Raw genomic sequence first — 21750 nt, forward strand, 5'->3', positions numbered from 1 at the left:
TTTAAATGTGGTCAGAAGGGCCATTTTCAGAGAGACTGTCCATCAACCAGGCAGGGTACTGGAGGTAATATGAGGCCACCCATAAATTCAGCAGTCCCTCGTAATAATCAGGCCCAGCAGGGGAACAATGCAGCTAGGTCTGGGAACACAAGCGGGGGGCGAAACCGCATGTATGCATTGACAGGCCGTCAGGATACAGAAGCTCGAGCAGATGTTGTTACAGGTACTCTAACAGTTTTCACTTTCGAAGTATATGCCCTTATTGAACCAGGATCCACCCTATTTTATGTAACCCCTTTTGTTGCTAAGAAATTTGGTATTGAACCTGAAAAATTGTATGAACCCTTTGAAGTGTCCACCCTCGTTGGGGAATCACTCACAGTTAGACATATGTATAGGGGTTGCCCAGTTTTAGTCTATCACCGCAGAACCATAGCTGATTTAGCGGAATTAGAAATGGTAGACTTCGATGTGATCATGGGTATGGATTGGTTAGCTTCATGTTATACCACAGTATGTTGTAGAACTAAGGTGGTAAGATTCGAGTTTCCTAATGAGTCAGTCATAGAATGGAAGGGTAATTCAGTAGTACCCAGGGGTAGATTCATTTCTTACTTAAAGGCCAGAAAAATGATTTCCAAAGGTTATATATATCACCTAGTTCGAGTCAAGGATTCAGATGCTCAGACTCCAACTCTCCAATCTGTTCCAGTTGTAAATGAATTTCCGGAAGTCTTCCCAGAAGATCTCCCAGGAGTCCCTCCTGACAGGGAGATTGAATTTGGAATTGATCTACTTCCCGATACTCAGCCGATATGTATTCCGCCATACAGGATGGCCCCAGCGGAGTTAAAAGAGTTAAAAGCCCAATTGAAAGATCTTCTTGATAAGGGGTTTATTAGGTCTAGTGTTTCGCCTTGGGGTGCACCAGTCCTATTTGTCCGAAAGAAGGATGGTTCTTTACGTATGTGTATAGATTTCCGGATCAGTAGCATTCTTAGGCCATGTGATCTCGGGTGAAGGTGTTAAAGTTGATTCTCAAAAGATTGACGCCGTAAAGAGTAGGCCCAGACCCACCTCAGTTTCTGATATAAGAAGTGTTGACACCCAATTTTGTCCCGTCTCTCTTCCAAAATACCTATTTACGCTTCTAATATTTCAGAAAAAAATCAAAATATATATAGTTATTTTTTACTAAATTATTAGCCTCTTATCAATACCGCCACTGCATTATTCTATCAATTATTGTTATTACTATTATCGTATTTATTATTATTATTACTATTATCGTATTTATTATTATTATTACTATTATTATTATTATTATTATTATTATTTATTACTTTATTATAATTCACAATTTTTATCATTTCGGCATTTTTACCAGCTTGCGCACACACATCACATTTTTTTTTTGCACAATTAAATAATAGTATTTATTTTACTGTGGATTTTCAAAAAAAAAATTACACGGCTATTATAGCATCATATAATTCTATTACCCGAATCCTAATAATAACATATTTTTTGTATTAAGCACCCTCGGTATATCGTCAATTAAAATGGGCCTTTTGTTCAAATTTAAAAGTCAAACTATTTCTTGCACTCGGTCCGTATTTTGACTTACCGGATCCCAAATCGAAGTCCAATCAACTCATAAATATTTTTTTTGTATCAATCCATATTTTTGACTCAATTTTTAGACCAATCCATTTTTTAATTTATTAGCCATCCTTTTAATACTCGGTCTAAAAAAATCAACCCAGTCCATAAATGTACTGGGTCCGACCCGTAGCAAACAAAATAAGGGAAGGTTTCCCCCATCTTTTCCTCCTCCGCCGTTTCCCTTCATCCTCCTCCTCCCCATTTTTTCGCCGCTCCTCACCGCCTTCCACCGTGCCTCCTCCACCTCCCCATCGCCCTCCTCTTCTTCATCATCACTCTCTCTCCCACGTTATCCCCACTCCCATACCTCTGCCATCTCTCTGTTCCACCACATCTTGTCCTCTTTCTTTCATCGTCGTCCTCCACCATATCACCGCCTTCCCACGCGTCTGACACCTCCACTACTTCTACCACCCTCACGTTCTGTTCCCCACGCCCACTGTCATCTCCACTGTTAGTTGTCCCCCGCTCCTCTCTCTATCTTTTTTTTTAACACAAAAAAAAACCTATAAATAGTCATGGAGTAGGTTCAGAAAGAGGGGATTTTTTTTGGATCGGGAAGAACCTCCCAGGAACGAGATCTTTGATTTATAAAATTCCCCAAGAACAATTTTGTTTAGCTGCAGAAATCCCCTAAAGTTTTGAGTTTCTTTTAATCGCTTCAAATTCCCGTCTAAAAATTACTAAGTCTTCATAAGTTTTAATCTTGTTTTGATATTGATTCGAAATAGAGGATTATTCTGGTCCTCTTTCATTTCCAGCAACCATTTTCGAGCCCGAATAAATTCGAGATCGGAGTTTGTAGTGTTCGAGTGATATCGAAACCCCACACCCACTTCGCTGCACCCGAAGAAGGTCAGCAATTTCCCCTCTTCTTTGAAGTTCATTTTTTTTGATGTGATATTTGTAGGAGTTAGTTTTCCATGTCGTCATGTATTTGTTCGGTTTCAGTATTAGTTAAGGAGTAAGAATCGTCAGGTGTTTGATTTGGGCATGTCGAAGTTTGTTAGTATAATTATGTTGTTCGGTAGTTTAAATTAGGATTGCATATGTGAAAGTTGGTTGTGTTCTTCTTATTGGCTGAATTTAATCATGCCTGAGGGTATTTAATTCCTGCTTATTTGGTAGCCTAGGCCTTGTTTAGTAGAGATTCGGTATGTTGAATAATCATGTTTGATCGATGTTGTGCTTATATCAGCCTCTGTTTGGTATCATCTGCTTTCATGTGCTTACATTTTCATGGGTTGAGGTAATGTGATAATACTGATAGATGTCATTCTAGTTCTGCTTAGATTAGTTTGGTTTAGTTTTTATTTTGTTTAGTTTGAGTTTGGTACATTTCACTCTCTGTTGGGTAATTTGATCCTCAGTATATCGTTTGAATATTATTAGCAATCTTAAGGCTGTGTGTGGCCATTGCCTTATGTGTTTCAAGCTGGTTTATATTCTTTATGTGTTTGTAGGTCGTTCACATATGTGTAAGGTACTCTGTTAAATTGTGTAAAGGATGTTTTAGTAAGATCAAATGTCAGCTTTTTTTTTGGACAAAGGCAGATGTTAATATGCATTTGGATTGAACATCAAATATTAGGATTAGACGAATGTATGTTTCTTTGTCTTGTATTTGCCTGTTGATTAAGAAATGAAGCTGCCCATGTGTGTGTTTACCCGAGATAGTTGATAAGAAATGTGGCCGTGAGGTTGAATATTTATTTGGAAGAGCCCAAAGTAGCTCAGTGTATTCAAAGTACTACGCTGCCTGAATTCGTAAATTGGATTGAAAATAGGTAGTGATGAAAACAGGCCTTTTTGCCTTCTAAAACTGCTTTAGGAAGACGACAACTACGTATTTGGCTTATTCTCTTTTGGGTATAGAATCAATTTTATATCTTTTTGAATCAAAGATAGATTCTGTGTTTCTTTTTCTTTCTTCTTTTCCTTCGAAACAAGTTGAATTTGCACTCAGGCCTATAGTCTGTTTTCTTTAAAGGGAAAGATTAGTTTCCAGTTAATTCCTTACTATAGTTGTAGTTTTAAAACTTACTTCTTAATTTGCGGAGGCTTTTAATGGTCTGTAGAATGGTAAAATGTGAAAGGGTATTTTGAGTCCAGTTTGGCTTCTGCTTGTTTTGTCTGCAGCTTTCAACTCCCTTATCTGAAAATTGGTTTGAAATCTCATATGCATTCCTGATAAATGGCTACTCATTTAGTTATCAGAAATTAATCTTTGATGCCCGCTGTCTGATTGGTTATACTGATGCTCCAAACACTCACGTTGACTTATCTTCGTATACTCTCTAATCTGATTTTCTGTTTGTGGTATAATATATCTCGAGGTATACATAATATATGAACCTTGGTGTACACCAAGTGTATACAAGGGTCGCATATCAGCGTATACTCTTGCAGATATACCAAGTATACTCTGAATACTCTACATATATCAGTTGTCGCACGTATCCGAACTCTCATACGTGTGGTGCACAATAGGTGCCATATAGTTTGATTCAGTTTGTTTGTTGCCCTGTTTATATATCGTAAATATGTAGCGGCTGAATTGCGTATACATGAAATATGCCTATTATATATCACCTAACCGACTTATTTTTGGTGTATATTTTTACATGTTTCACCATTTCGTTGGTTGCATACTAATCCTTTTCCTTTCGTCTTATGCATGATCATCACATACGAGTTCGAGGGACTCACTTTTCCTCCACATTTGGTTGGGCTAAAAGCCCAACACGACTTTCTCTTGTGTCCAGCCAACCCGCAACAAAATAGAAGACTTTTTGGGCCAAGGCCCAATAGCGAACGAAAAACAGCCGCCGCAGTCCCTAAAACGGGCTGATCCATTTAATTTCCATCCTTTTTATCTTATTTTACTTTATGTATTTAGTTTGTATTATTCGACTAACCCCTTTTACTTTGTTTTGCTTTCTTAACTTAGATGAACTCTAATAAATTAGCGGGTTAGTTTTAGCAAAGGGTAATTAGTTCAAGAAAGACAAACAAACAATTTTATAAATTTTACTATTTCTTTTTCTTTTCATGTTAAAACCATTTATAATGTTTAATATTTATTTATTTAAAGATCTATTTGCAAAAAAATAAAAAATGATTATATATATATATATATATATATATATATATATATATATATATATATATATATATATATTTAAATGAAAGAAATTATGTTCTTCTTATCTAAACCTTCAAAATGTCATTAGTATGTAAAAATATAAAATCAAGTATTACGTTTATAAATAACTCTTCAAAATTTGGAATCAATCGCACATCATTTTAGCTAAACATAATTAATAAAAATTAATGAAAAAGGAGGGAAATTTATGTTCTTTTTTTTATCATAATTTTCTTCTAAAGAAAAATAAATCTAAGCATTTCTATAACACCGTATTGATATAATATAAGTGTATTGATATAATATGAGTTTACTTAAGATTCACATTAGTTATTTTATATTTGTTTATGCTCTTAAAATCACAGAAAAGAATTATTAATATCTCTCCGTTTGGTTTGTTTCAAATATTTATTAAAATACTGTACAAACCCGCGTCTTCTTCTATTTGTATATTCTATGCAAATCTTATTTTAAGAAGCATTATTATTTAAATCTTTTTAGCAATTTTATAAGTTTTATTCAAAATGACGTTTGAAATCTTCCTTTATATAAATTATTATATTTTCTCTAAATCTTATATCAAGCAACAGTTTATATTTTTTTTTAAATTTCAGTAGTATTTATAAGCTATTTTCTTTAACTTTAAATATTATATTTGCATCCCTAGCCTTAATTAATCAACCTAAGTTGGTCGGATAACCGTAAGTTAACGGATTCTAAAGGATGTCTAACCCCTTCCCTTTAGGATAATATAGAGCCCTTACCTAAAATCACACTGGTTAAGCAGACTATTAACGGAGGTTTAGTTTTAACTTTACCTTAGTTAATCTCTAGGTGTCCTAATTCACCGTGAAATTAATTAGGTGGCGACTCCTTAAAACAAAATAAATAGGAATCATCAATACGTCATACTCCTTAAATCGATCCGGTTAAAATGGGGTGTGACAGCTTGGCGACTCCGCTGGAGAACTTTAGGCTCTAACCATAACAACTTAGGTTAATAAATAATTTGTTGGATGTTTTGTTTGTTTTGCTTTATTTTTCTTGTATTTTTTGCTTTATATGTTTTTAAATGTTTTATTATTGTTTTATTCTTTATATGCATTTTTCTATGTAATATGTATGTTATTGTTTTCCTTAAATTGGCATTCCGCTCATATTTTTTCCACTCCTGGAAAACTCACACATATTCACACACTTAAAGCGGCTTCGCAGTTTGCGCCCGTGCACTACTAAATTACCCCTTTAGTTGGATTGGTCTTGTGGATTTAGTCGATCGGCGGTGCAGTCGACGGCCACGGACTTTCCACCTCCAAGTTGTCCGCTTGGGGAGCCTTGTGTCATAGGAAACCATTCTTAGTCTACCTAGGTAGAGCGAAAACTAAAACCTTTTAAGGACATGCATCATTTTAAACATAGGAGGCTTAATACCCTTGGAGTATTAAGTTCATTAGTCAACCTTACCAAATGTCCAAATGAGTCTATGACTCTAAGTGACACTATTCACTATTTATGTGCATTATTTGAAGGACAAATATGTGGATTATGTGGACCTAATACTCCATAGATAAATATTTCAAGGAAACTAACCTTTTGTTGCAGGTTGTTGTGGAGCATCCAAAATTAATGCCGGAGGTTTTAAGACAGCCAAAGGAAATTAGTGGAGTTGAAGTATTAGATATCTTAGATTAATTTTGAATTGTATTATTGACTGGCATGTAATAAATTTTTATTATTCTTGTAAATTAGTTTAGAAAGAGTTATGGAATGACACATAAAAAACATGTTTGTCCTTCAAATGTTCGTTAGGCCTACCTCTGGCATAAAGAGGTCCCTTGCATTATAGAACGCGATGTATTATGTGCAATAATGTGTTTATATGCAATAATATGTCCTTACCGTATACTGACTCATTTTCTTTTTCTTTTATTGTTTTATCTTTTTTCTTTTAAACTTATTTTCAAAACGAAGAAGGTTGACTTGTGCTAAAGGGGAACTGGCGGAGCATCCATATTTCACACGGTCTAGAGCCAAGAAATCAGACTCTGACTCATCACTAATCATCTGGTTAACTAAAAAGACTCGTTCTAAAATGGAGCAAAGTTTGATCAATGCAACCACTTCATCTGAGCCATCTCTTAGTTTACTGATCACGAGTGATCCCACATCTTCTAATGAACCAGAAACACATTTGGAGACCATTGCTCGTCTGGAGCGACGAGTTGCTGAACTAAGTCATATGGTACTTCATAACCGGTCATTTTCTCAAACACCGCCACATATGACTCCGTCCTAGGGAGTTCGACAAACTTTGCCTGTGCCACCTCCATTCCCAAATTTGGACGAATTTAACCAAGCAAATTATTTCACCACTTCTCAGCCAGTTCGTTCCGAACCTCTCACTCAAAATGCTCCCTTTTTGTTTACAGCCACCTCTTCAAAAGCTCAGTTCATACCGACGACACATGATGCTACCAATACGCATCAAGTTCCACCAATATACACTTATACCACAGCTCCACCCATGACACAAATCCAGGGACAATGTCGCACAGATGTTGATCATTATGTCGAAGTTGAAAATGAGGCACGGTCAATTAATGATGAAATGATAAATAGAAAGCTCAAAAGTTTGGAGGATGCCATGAGAAGTTTGCGTGGACTTGGTAGTAACCAAAGCGTGAGATATGAAGAATTATGTGCATTTCCTGAGGTAGAATTGCCACCAGGTTACAAGATTCCAAAATTTGAGAAGTTTGATGGGTCGGGGAACCCTTTCTTCCATTTGAAGGTCTATTGTGAAAAGTTGATTGGTGTGGGGAAGAATGAAGGGATAAGAGTCAAACTATTCAATCAGAGTTTGAGTGGAAAAGCCTTGGAGTGGTATTCCAAGCAAGATACAACCAAATGGCGTACTTGGGATGACTTGGCAAATGCTTTTGTGGATCATTACAAGTTTCATGTTGAGATCGCTCCTGATAGAATCTCAATTACAAAGTTGCAGAAAAAGTCGATCGAATCATTTCGAGAATATGCTATACGGTGGAGAGAAGAAGCATCTAGGGTACACCCACCCATGGAGGAGACAGAAATGGTTATTTTCTTCATTCAAGCACTAGAACCGGAATACTATAAACGTTTGGTGACAATGGGTGGAAAAACTTTTGCAGAAGTGATCAAAGCTGGGGACATGATCGAAGATGGCATTAAGACAGGGAGAATAACAAGTCTTGCGGCTTTGCAGTCTACTAGTAGGGCTATACAAACAGGTACTCTCGGAAACGGAAAGAAAAAAGAAAAGGAAGCAGCCTCGGTAATGGCTTTGGGAAACACCTCGTACCGCCATCAACAACCACCACGATACCAGCCTAACGCTCCTCACTCACAATATTTCCAATATTCTCCATATCCATACGACCAAACTTTGTCATCTTACCAACCTCAATCACCACAAATATCCTACCCCGTTTACAACACACAACCAGCATATCGAGCTCTACGACCACCAACATATCCAGCTCCACCATCACAACCTCATCATCCAAACAATGCATCCGCACCTCGCCCAAATAAACCGTTTCGCAATTTCACACCATTGGGAGAACCACTGAGCGTTGTTTCGAAAGACTGCAAGCTTCAGGCTTAGTATATCCTGTGGAAGGTAGAATTCCAGATCCATTACCCAGAAGCTTTGATCCCACTAAAACATGTGCATATCATTCGGGGGTAAAAGGCCATTCCACTGATCGTTGTTACGCATTGAAGCATAAGGTTGAGGATCTTATTGAAGCAAAACAGATCACGGTCAAACCACCAACACCAAATGTGGTTAACAATCCACTCCCGACCCATGATGGGGCCACGATAAATATGATTGGAATAGATGAAAATGTTGACGACCCCGCCGAATTTATAGTGCCTGTGGATCGTGTGGAGGATCATGATTTTGTAGCCGTTGCTTCTCCGGCTGTAGTGATAAGGGGTTGTGTGCCTGTCGAGATATTAGGAGCTTCATCAACGCCTGTGGAAGTAGTTCAAGCACCAAATCAGTTACCAGTGCTCGATACAAAAGCCGTACCATGGAATTATCAACAAACTGTGATAGAATGTCGAGGAAAGGACACGATCACTGACAAGGTTAAGACATCAAGAATGACAAGGTCTGGAAGATGCTATTCTCCAGAAGAGCTAGTTAGATTGGGGCAATTTAAGGAAACCAATGTACCTCCCAAAAGGGTCGTGACTGAATTCGAAGCAGAAGAATTTCTGAGGAAGATTAAGGCTAGTGAGTATTCAGTTGTGGATCAGTTGAAAAAGACCAATGCTCAAATTCCTATTCTCTCTTTGCTTTTGAGTTCGGATATGCACAGAAATGCACTGTTGAAGATCTTGAATGAAGCATATGTCCCAAGCGAAACAACTAGTGAGGCATTAGCTGGGATGATTGAGCGCGTACTTGACAGCCATCGAATCAGCTTTGATAATGAAGAACTGCCGCCAGAAGGATGTATGCATAACAAAGCGCTCTATATAACTGTCAAGTGTCGCAACATGTTTGTGGCTAAAGTATTGATTGATGGGGGTTCTGGACTCAGCATCTGTCCATTAGCAAGTCTGAAGAAGATCGGATATAATGTTAGTGAGCTCAAGACCAGTGATATGAATATTCGAGCATTTGATGGGGCTCAAAGGCGCCCTATTGGGGAAATAGAGTTGAAAGTGTTGATTGGCCCTGTTGAATTCATTATAGATTTTCAAGTACTTGATATTTCCACGACATACAACATGTTGTTAGGTAGACCGTGGATCCATTTGGCTGGGGCCGTACCATCTACTTTGCACCAAACTGTCAAATTCGAGTGGGATCAGCAACAAATATGTATACACGGAGAAGGAGACACGTCTTTCTATCTAGAGCAATCCACCCCATTCGTCGAGGCAGAAGGAGGGTTCGACGGAGCAGTTTACCACGCTTGGGAGGTTGTGAATGTCACTAAGGAGAGTGAAGTATGTCAAACTCAAGAGTTCAAAAGATCATGTGCCGCAATTATGGTTGCAAAAGAAATGGTGAGAAATGGGTACCAACCTGGATTTGGGCTAGGGAAAACACTAAATGGGCGGGTTGAGCCAGTCGTTCTCCCTACGCAACAGTTTACATTCGGTTCGGGATATGAGCCAACTGAGGAAGAAGTGAAGAAAGCACGAAAGAATAAAAGGAAGGAGGTTCCATTGCCGAAACCTATTCCTACCATTGATCAAACTTTCTCAAAACCTTCAGATCTGATTATTGAGGTTGCCTATGATGATATCGTGGAAGGAGTCAAGAACCTGTTCGTGGAAGATGAAGATGATCATGCTATGATAATCAAAGACTTTGCTGAAATATTGACTTTATAGGCTGGTGAGCCAGGACCTGAGTTGCAAAATTGGACTTCTATCTTAGCCCCGGTTCGCCGGGAGTTTCAGTATTTTAAGTTTAAATTTCCTTTTTGTAGTAGGCCGGAGACATCAACTAGAACATTTAGTTCCTTTTGTCATGTTGCCTCTATGTTTTGTTACGGCCTTTTTAAATTAAGATTCTGTCATTTTGTTTGTAACGAACTACGTTTGGCCTGACTTCCTGTTGGATACGTAGGCAACCCATATCGGGTTCAGCCACTCTTTTCAAATTATTTCAGTATCTTTGTTTGTGGTTGGAACTACGTTTGGCCTGACTTCCTGTTGGATACGTAGGCAGCCCACATCGGGTTCGGCCACTTTTTCAAAATATTTCAGTGTTTTTGTTGTATGAGTGGAACTACGTATGGCCTGATTTCCTTTTGGATACGTAGGCAACCCACATAGGGTTCGGCCCCTTTATTAAAAAACAAAACAAACTCAAAAATCTTTATGTTCATCACGAACTACGTCTGGCCTGATTCCTTTGGGGATACGTAGGCAACCCGAGGCGGGTTCGGCCCTTCTATTTTAAAATTTTTCAGTTTGTCCAAACATTTTGGTTCCTATAAAATACATAAGGATTTTTATACAAAACTTGGTCTTCCCCACCGCTTAAATTCATGTGTCTTAGTATCTTGAAACTGGGACAAATTTTTGAAATCGGTCAAATCACTTTCAAAAAAATTTTATTACAATTTTCTCACTTTTCGATTGTTTAGAACCAAGCGTCTCCAGGACTTGAAACTGGGACAAAATTTTGAAGTCGGTCAAATCACTTTAAAAAACTTTCATTATAAGTTCTTGCTTTTCAATTGTCCAGAATCAAGCATCTCCAGGACTGAAACTGGGACAAATTTTTAGAAATGGCATAAAAGTTGTCTTAAATATTTAACCATTTTTTAATAAAAATCTATCCATATTTCAAAAATGCAAATAAATTCAAAAATCAAGTCATTTTACAGATTAGAGCCACTAAGTATTGTCTTTCAAAATCATCCAAATCTCATTACTTTTATTTTTCAAAATACATTTTGTATAACTGAAACTCCCCGGCAAAGCAAAATGTGTGGTGAAGCATCGAAGAATGAAGGATGCGACCGAGACAAGATCAATTCAAGGGCCAAGTTCCCCGACACGCACAAGTCAACTAATTTTTCTTTTAAACTCACGATTTTTCTTTGATGAGGCAGGTCCAATTAACATGAACATGGTGCATATATTAAATTATGAGCGTGATCAAAGAGTTAACTTTCTTCAAAATGTAAATATTCTTCAACGTGGATGCAAAGGTAGCTTATGCCGAACGGCGGACGTCGTTCCACTCATCACGAAATTTCGATTGCAACAGTGGACACAAATTCATCTTCTCAACCAAGGGTTGTAAGTATAATTCTTTCAGACCCAGCTATTTATTCTTATCACTAACAGTTGTTTTAGCTCGTGACATTCCTCGATGGATCGAATACATATAATCATGGACACTGACCTTGATCACCTGTTATTGGTTAGAATTCCTCAATTTCATCATCACTTCATACATGTTCAAATCATTATCAAATTCTTTTAGAATGAGGTATTTTAATAAGATAACCAGATCGAAATATGGCATCGTATATCAAATTGTGGGGTTAATTATAGATTTAACCCCCGTCACAATGGGACATGGAGTAAGATGTGGATATCTTTTTACAATATTATCTCTAAAGTGGACGTGGATTTACATTTATATTGTGGATACGAGCATGGGAGTGGGAGTAGAATTATATTACAAAAATATACATATAATTGTAGAAAGTGGATACAGATTTATGTTTTCGAAAGTAAAAGTGAATTTATTTTTGCGCCGTATAATGCAGACGTGAAAGTAGATGTAAATTTACTGTTGTACCGTATAATACGGACGTCAAAGTCGACGTGGATTTATATTTTGTACCGTGAAATGCGGACGTAGATTTATATTTTGAACTGTGAAAGTGGACTTGGATTTATTTTTCTGCACCCTGAAAGTGGATGTGGATTTACATTTTTGCACCATGGGAAGTGGACATGATATAGGCACCCACCTTAGAATGCGGGTATGTCAATTTTCAATTTAGGCACCCACCTTAGAATGCGGGTATGTCAATGTTCAATTTAGGCACCCACCTTAGAATGCGGGTATGTCAATGTTCAATTTAGGCACCCACCTTAGAATGCGGGTGTGTCAATTTCAATCCAGGCACCCACCTTAGAATGCGGGTATTTCAATGTTCAAATTAGGCACCCACCTTAGAATGCGGGTATGTCAATTTTCAATTCAGGCACCCACCTTAGAATGCGGGTATTTCAATGTTCAATTCAGGCACCCACCTCCGAATGTGGGTATCTTATATTTCAGTTCAGGCACCCACCTCCGAATGCGGGTATCTTATATTTCAAGTTCAGGCACCCACCTCCGAATGCGGGTATCTTATATTTCAGTTCAGGCACCCACCTCTGAATGCGGGTATCTTATATTTCAAGTTCAGGCACCCACCTCCGAATGCGGGTATTTTATATTTCAGTCCAGGCACCCACCTCCGAATGCGGGAATCTTATATTTTATTTCAGGCACCCACCTCCGAATGCAGGTATTTTATATTCAAAGTTCAGGCACCACCTCCGAATGCGGGTATTTTATATTTCAGTGCAGGCACCCACCTCCGAATGCGGGTATTTTATATTTCAGTGCAGGCACCCACCTCCGAATGCGGGTATTTTATATTTCAGTGCAGACACCCACCTCCGAATGCGGGTATTTTATATTTCAGTTCAGGCACCCACCTCCGAATGCGGGTATTTTATATTTCAGTACAGGCATCCACCTCCGAATGCGGGTATCTTATATTTCAGTTCGGGCATCACCTCCGAATGTGGATTCAACTTTCGAAGCAGGGGTTGCAAGTGTAACTTCTCCAACCCTGCCTTATTTACATATATTTCTTTATTGCTAACATTTGTTTTTAGCTGATGGCTTTTGACAATATCAAAGTTGGCATCACACATCAAATCGTGGAACTATTTCTTCGGCAGCGAACTGGGGCAATTTGTCGGGAAGGATAATCAGACTTCTCGACACGGGTCAAAGATCTACCTCGAACACTCGTCTCTAATCACAAGTATTCTTTTGCATTCTATCAATTCAATCTTCAGAATTCACAAGTTTCTATCATAATACTCAGTGTTATCATGATTCGACATTGGGACAATATTTTGCAAAGATTGCGCAATCGAGATTCATTAGTTCAGGTGTCGTAATTGTCCCAGAACTACACTCGACCTGATTCTCGTACAGCCCGAGATATGTAGGCAACTCAGAGACCGGAGTTCGGTCATAATCCTCTCAAGTTTCCTTTAGCCGGGATAAAATAGACTATTGAGTCAACGTCTTTGCCCGACAACTCTCTTCATCATTACCGGGCAAAGAGGGACAAGTTGTTGACACCCAATTTTGTCCCGCCTCTCTTCCAAAATACCTATTTACGCTTCTAATATTTCAGAAAAAAATCAAAATATATATAGTTATTTTTTACTAAATTATTAGCCTCTTATCAATACCGCCACTGCATTATTCTATCAATTATTGTTATTACTATTATCGTATTTATTATTATTATTACTATTATCGTATTTATTATTATTATTACTATTATTATTATTATTATTATTTATTACTTTATTATAATTCACAATTTTTATCATTTCGGCATTTTTACCAGCTTGCGCACACACATCACATTTTTTTTTTTGCACAATTAAATAATAGTATTTATTTTACTGTGGATTTTCAAAAAAAAAATTACACGGCTATTATAGCATCATATAATTCTATTACCCGAATCCTAATAATAACATATTTTTTGTATTAAGCACCCTCGGTATATCGTCAATTAAAATGGGCCTTTTGTTCAAATTTAAAAGTCAAACTATTTCTTGCACTCGGTCCGTATTTTGACTTACCGGATCCCAAATCGAAGTCCAATCAACTCATAAATATTTTTTTTGTATCAATCCATATTTTTGACTCAATTTTTAGACCAATCCATTTTTTAATTTATTAGCCATCCTTTTAATACTCGGTCTAAAAAAATCAACCCAGTCCATAAATGGACTGGGTCCGACCCGTAGCAAACAAAATAAGGGAAGGTTTCCCCCATCTTTTCCTCCTCCGCCGTTTCCCTTCATCCTCCTCCTCCCCATTTTTTCGCCGCTCCTCACCGCCTTCCACCGTGCCTCCTCCACCTCCCCATCGCCCTCCTCTTCTTCATCATCACTCTCTCTCCCACGTTATCCCCACTCCCATACCTCTGCCATCTCTCTGTTCCACCACATCTTGTCCTCTTTCTTTCATCGTCATCCTCCACCATATCACCGCCTTCCCACGTGTCTGACACCTCCACTACCTCTACCACCCTCACGTTCTGTTCCCCACGCCCACTGTCATCTCCACTGTTAGTTGTCCCCCGCTCCTCTCTCTATCTTTTTTTTTAACACAAAAAAAAACCTATAAATAGTCATGGAGTAGGTTCAGAAAGAGGGGATTTTTTTTGGATCGGGAAGAACCTCCCAGGAACGAGATCTTTGATTTATAAAATTCCCCAAGAACAATTTTGTTTAGCTGCAGAAATCCCCTAAAGTTTTGAGTTTCTTTTAATCGCCTCAAATTCCCGTCTAAAAATTACTAAGTCTTCATAAGTTTTAATCTTGTTTTGATATTGATTCGAAATAGAGGATTATTCTGGTCCTCTTTCATTTCCAGCAACCGTTTTCGAGCCCGAATAAATTCGAGATCGGAGTTTGTAGTGTTCGAGTGATATCGAAACCCCACACCCACTTCGCTGCACCCGAAGAAGGTCAGCAATTTCCCCTCTTCTTTGAAGTTCATTTTTTTTGATGTGATATTTGTAGGAGTTAGTTTCCCATGTCGTCATGTATTTGTTCGGTTTCAGTATTAGTTAAGGAGTAAGAATCGTCAGGTGTTTGATTTGGGCATGTCGAAGTTTGTTAGTATAATTATGTTGTTCGGTAGTTTAAATTAGGATTGCATATGTGAAAGTTGGTTGTGTTCTTCTTATTGGCTGAATTTAATCATGCCTGAGGGTATTTAATTCCTGCTTATTTGGTAGCCTAGGCCTTGTTTAGTAGAGATTCGGTATGTTGAATAATCATGTTTGATCGATGTTGTGCTTATATCAGCCTCTGTTTGGTATCATCTGCTTTCATGTGCTTACATTTTCATGGGTTGAGGTAATGTGATAATACTGATAGATGTCATTCTAGTTCTGCTTAGATTAGTTTGGTTTAGTTTTTATTTTGTTTAGTTTGAGTTTGGTACATTTCACTCTCCGATGGGTAATTTGATCCTCAGTATATCGTTTGAATATTATTAGCAATCTTAAGGCTGTGTGTGGCCATTGCCTTATGTGTTTCAAGCTGGTTTATATTCTTTATGTGTTTGTAGGTCGTTCACATATGTGTAAGGTACTCTGTTAAATTGTGTAAAGCATGTTTTAGTAAGATCAAATGTCAGCTTTTTTTTTGGACAAAGGCAGATGTTAATATGCATTTGGATTGAACATCAAATATTAGGATTAGACGAATGTATGTTTCTTTGTCTTGTATTGGCCTGTTGATTAAGAAATGAAGCTGCCCATGTGTGTGTTTACCCGAGATAGTTGATAAGAAATGTGGCCGTGAGGTTGAATATTTATTTGGAAGAGCCCAAAGTAGCTCAGTGTATTCAAAGTACTACGCTGCCTGAATTCGTATATTGGATTGAAAATAGGTAGTGATGAAAACAGGCCTTTTTGCCTTCTAAAACTGCTTTAGGAAGACGACAACTACGTATTTGGTTTATTCTCTTTTGGGTATAGAATCAATTTTATATCTTTTTGAATCAAAGATAGATTCTGTGTTTCTTTTTCTTTCTTCTTTTCCTTCGAAACAAGTTGAATTTGCACTCAGGCCTATAGTCTGTTTTCTTTAAAGGGAAAGATTAGTTTCCAGTTAATTCCTTACTATAGTTGTAGTTTTAAAACTTACTTCTTAATTTGCGGAGGCTTTTAATGGTCTGTAGAATGGTAAAATGTGAAAGGGTATTTTGAGTCCAGTTTGGCTTCTGCTTGTTTTGTCTGCAGCTTTCAACTCCCTTATCTGAAAATTGGTTTGAAATCTCATATGCATTCCTGATAAATGGCTACTCATTTAGTTATCAGAAATTAATCTTTGATGCCCGCTGTCTGATTGGTTATACTGATGCTCCAAACACTCACGTTGACTTATCTTCGTATACTCTCTAATCTGATTTTCTGTTTGTGGTATAATATATCTCGAGGTATACATAATATATGAACCTTGGTGTACACCAAGTGTATACAAGGGTCGCATATCAGCGTATACTCTTGCAGATATACCAAGTATACTCTGAATACTCTACATATATCAGTTGTCGCACGTATCCGAACTCTCATACGTGTGGTGCACAATAGGTGCCATATAGTTTGATTCAGTTTGTTTGTTGCCCTGTTTATATATCGTAAATATGTAGCGGCTGAATTGCGTATACATGAAATATGCCTATTATATATCACCTAACCGACTTATTTTTGGTGTATATTTTTACATGTTTCACCATTTCGTTGGTTGCATACTAATCCTTTTCCTTTCGTCTTATGCATGATCATCACATACGAGTTCGAGGGACTCACTTTTCCTCCACATTTGGTTGGGCTAAAAGCCCAACACGACTTTCTCTTGTGTCCAGCCAACCCGCAACAAAATAGAAGACTTTTTGGGCCAAGGCCCAATAGCGAACGAAAAACAGCCGCCGCAGTCCCTAAAACGGGCTGATCCATTTAATTTCCATCCTTTTTATCTTATTTTACTTTATGTATTTAGTTTGTATTATTCGACTAACCCCTTTTACTTTGTTTTGCTTTCTTAACTTAGATGAACTCTAATAAATTAGCGGGTTAGTTTTAGCAAAGGGTAATTAGTTCAAGAAAGACAAACAAACAATTCTATAAATTTTACTCTTTCTTTTTCTTTTCATGTTAAAACCATTTATAATGTTTAATATTTATTTATTTAAAGATCTATTTGCAAAAAAATAAAAAATGATTATATATATATATATATATATATATATAAATGAAAGAAATTATGTTCTTCTTATCTAAACCTTCAAAATGTCATTAGTATGTAAAAATATAAAATCAAGTATTACGTTTATAAATAACTCTTCAAAATTTGGAATCAATCGCACATCATTTTAGCTAAACATAATTAATAAAAATTAATGAAAAAGGAGGGAAATTTATGTTCTTTTTTTGATCATAATTTTCTTCTAAAGAAAAATAAGTCTAAGCATTTCTATAACACCGTATTGATATAATATAAGTGTATTGATATAATATGAGTTTACTTAAGATTCACATTAGTTATTTTATATTTGTTTATGCTCTTAAAATCACAGAAAAGAATTATTAATATCTCTCCGTTTGGTTTGTTTCAAATATTTATTAAAATACTGTACAAACCCGCGTCTTCTTCTATTTGTATATTCTATGCAAATCTTATTTTAAGAAGCATTATTATTTAAATCCTTTTAGCAATTTTATAAGTTTTATTCAAAATGACGTTTGAAATCTTCCTTTATATAAATTATTATATTTTCTCTAAATCTTATATCAAGCAACAGTTTATATTTTTTTTAAAATTTCAGTAGTATTTATAAGCTATTTTCTTTAACTTTAAATATTATATTTGCATCCCTAGCCTTAATTAATCAACCTAAGTTGGTCGGATAACCGTAAGTTAACGGATTCTAAAGGATGCCTAACCCCTTCCCTTTAGGATAATATAGAGCCCTTACCTAGAATCACACTGGTTAAGCAGACTATTAACGGAGGTTTAGTTTTAACTTTACCTTAGTTAATCTCTAGGTGTCCTAATTCACCGTGAAATTAATTAGGTGGCGACTCCTTAAAACAAAATAAATAGGAATCATCAATACGTCATACTCCTTAAATCGATCCGGTTAAAATGGGGTGTGACAAGAAGTTTCTTGGGTCTGGCAGGCTATTATAGACGCTTCGTAGAAGGGTTTTCCTCTATCTCTGCCCCATTTACTAAGCTGACTCGAAAGAAAGTTAAGTTTCAATGGTCAGATGCTTGTGAGCGAAGCTTTAAAGAGTTGAAGAAGAGATTGACTTCTGCTCCAATTTTGACTCTGCCAGAGGGAACTGAAGGATTCGTGGTTTACTGTGATGCTTCGGGAATTGGTCTCGGATGTGTCTTAATGCAACATGGTAAGGTTGTAGCTTATGCATCCCGTCAGCTCAAGGTTCACGAAAGAAATTACCCGACTCATGACTTAGAGTTGGCAGCTGTAGTTTTTGCACTTAAGATATGGCGACATTATTTGTATGGGGTGCACGTTGATATCTTCACGGATCATAAAATCCTGCAGTATATCTTCAAGCAAAGGGAGCTAAATCTTAGACAGAGGAGATGGCTCGAATTGCTTAAGGATTATGATGTGGATATTCTTTATCATCCGGGAAAAGCGAATGTTGTAGCTGATGCTCTTAGTCGGCATTCCATGGGGAGTTTAGCCCACGTGGATGTGGATAAGAGAGTCATGACAAAGGAAGTTCACCGTTTGGCCAATCTTGGAGTTCGACTTTTGGAATCCGAGGATGGTGGTGTGGTTGTTCAGAATAGTGCTCTTTCCTCTTTAGTCGTTGAAGTCAAGGAGAAACAATTTAGTGATCCCTATTTATTGTAGCTGAAGGAAGGGATTCACAAACATAAGACAACGGTTTTTGAACAAGGGGGAGATGATGGTACCTTGAGGTACCAAGGCAGATTATGTGTCCCAGATGTAGATGGGCTCAGAGAGCGAATCATGTCAGAAGCTCACAATTCCAGGTATTCCATTCACCCAGGTTCCACTAAGATGTATCATGACCTCAAGGAGATTTACTGGTGGAACGATATGAAGAAGGAAGTGGCAGATTTTGTGGCTAAGTGCCCGAACTGTCAGCAGGTGAAAGCCGAACACCAGAGGCCAGGTGGCTTGGCCCAGAATATTGATATTCCTGTTTGGAAATGGGAAATTATCAATATGGATTTTGTATCAGGTTTACCCCGTTCAGCTAGGATACATGACTCTATTTGGGTGATCGTTGACCGGCTTACTAAGTCAGCACACTTTTTGTCAGTCAAGACCACATATTCAGCTGAAGATTATGCCAAGCTGTACGTTAATGAAATTGTCAGGTTGCATGGGACACCATTGTCCATTATTTCAGATCGTGGTGCTCAGTTTACAGCAAATTTTTGGAAATCCTTTCAGAAAGGATTGGGTACCAAGGTGAACCTCAGCACAGTTTTTCATCCACAAACGGATGGCCAGGCAGAGCGTACTATTCAGACTCTGGAGGATATGTTGCGAGCATCTGTCTTAGATTTCAAAGGTAATTTGGGATGACCACTTACCACTTATTGAGTTTTCATATAATAACAGTTATCATGCTAGTATTGGGATGGCCCCATTTGAAGCTCTGAGTGGGCGAAGATACCGATCACCAATTGGTTGGTTTGAAGTAGGTGAAGCAGAGTTGTTAGGACCAGATTTGGTTTAGCAAGCTATGGAGAAAGTCAAGTTAATACAGGAGCGTTTGAAAACAGCTCAGAGTCGCCAGAAGTCTTATACAGATGTGAGACGAAAGGATTTAGAATTTTCAATTGATGATTGGGTGTTCCTTAAAGTCTCACCCATGAAAGGTGTTATGAGATTTGGCAAGAAAGGGAAGCTAAGTCCCAGATATATTGGACCTTACAGAATTCTACGAAAGGTCGGTCTAGTAGCTTATGAACTTGAGTTGCCACAAGACTTGGCTGCGGTACATCCCGTGTTTCATGTGTCCATGTTGAGGAAGTGTGTAGGAGACCCATCGTTGGTTGTTCCTATTGACACTATAACAGTTAAGGATGGTTTGACTTATAAGGAGATCCCTATAGCCATTCTTGATCGTCAAATTCGCAAGTTGAGAACTAAGGAAGTAGCCTCAGTAAAGGTCTTGTGGAGGAGCCAGAAGGTTGAAGAGGCCACATGGGAAGCCGAAGAAGACATGAAATCCAGATATCCTCACTTGTTTGAAGAGCAGGCAGATAGACTTCAAGGTAAATACCTTTAGTTTTCATGTCATGTCCCTTATGTATTCATGTCTCACGTTTCATGTTCAATGTTCATGTATTCACGTTTCCATGTAACCAAGTCATGTTAGTTCAGTCTCTATGTTTCATGTCATGTTTCCTTCACGTTCATGTAGTCAAGCTATGTTCAGCCATATTCTTAACCATTACCCATCATTCGAGGACAAATGATCCCAAGGGGGAGATATTGTAACACCCCTCATCTCGGAGCTGAGTTAAGCTTAAATCATTAAAGTTCTAGTGAGTTGATAGGCCTATTTCGGGCAGTGATAACTCCTTGATCCGTTATGAATATGGAAGAACTTCCTTGATGGAAGTTATAGCCCTATTAAATATCTTTCCAACGGTATATTATGGGGATTAAACGGACATCTGTGCAAAGAGTTATGCCCATTTGACTGAAGCCTGTACGCTGGAAAATCTGTCTGCGTTACGGTGACGAGTTACGGACCGTAACTCGTGTTACGGGCCGTAACAGTGAGCCGTAACATAGACGAAATTTCCAGAACCTCACTGGAAATTTTCATCAAGATACGGTCCCAAGATACGGTCCGTCCTTCGTGTTACGGGCCGTACCTTGTGTTACGGACCGTAACAGTGGACCGTAACATGGGGAAAATTTCCAGAAACTTTCTGGAAATTTTCAACAAGGTACGACGCCAAGTTACGGTCCGTCCTTTGTGTTACGGGACCGTAACATGGGCGTGTTTTGGTCCGCAGTTGAGTTTCGGGTCACCTGACTTCGGGAGGCCATAACCCCATCGTAAGTTGAGAATTTGGGAAAACTCAAAGAATGAAAGTTGTATATAATTGAAATACCTTTCCAACCATAGGTTGTGGGTTCACATGCGACGTCGGGATAGGGAGATATGGATGTTTTAAGACAGAACAGTCCCGACCCGTTTTCAAGTTGGGTCAACCCACTTCCCTTTGGTATTTAAGGGAAAGCAAACCCTAGAAGCCTCATTTCTTCTCCAAAATTCAGATTTTAGAGAGAGAAAGTGAGAGAGAAGGGAAACTAGAGAGACAAAGTAGAGAATCAACCAAGTTTAAGGCCCCGAATCCCAAAGCTCGTGAAGGATAAAGTGTAGTACAAATTATTGCCGTCATTTTAAGCCAAAGATCGGACTTGGGGGTGTTGATTTCGTGGTGACTACCTAAAAGGTAATATTTCTACTCCCCAATCACTTATAGTTATGAATTGATGAATTCTTGGGAGTATAATAATTGGGTTTGTTGAGGATGATTATATGAACTATGCT

General features: G+C 37.8%; 1 pseudogene; it reads right to left on the bottom strand.

Annotated features, from left to right (window-relative positions):
• The window catches only part of LOC132602708 (octanoyltransferase LIP2, mitochondrial-like), a 32991-nt pseudogene that overhangs the window by 8973 nt on the left and 2268 nt on the right, over positions 1-21750 (bottom strand).

The sequence above is a fragment of the Lycium barbarum genome, chromosome 7 (assembly GCF_019175385.1).
Source record: "Lycium barbarum isolate Lr01 chromosome 7, ASM1917538v2, whole genome shotgun sequence".
NCBI lineage: Eukaryota > Viridiplantae > Streptophyta > Magnoliopsida > Solanales > Solanaceae > Lycium > Lycium barbarum.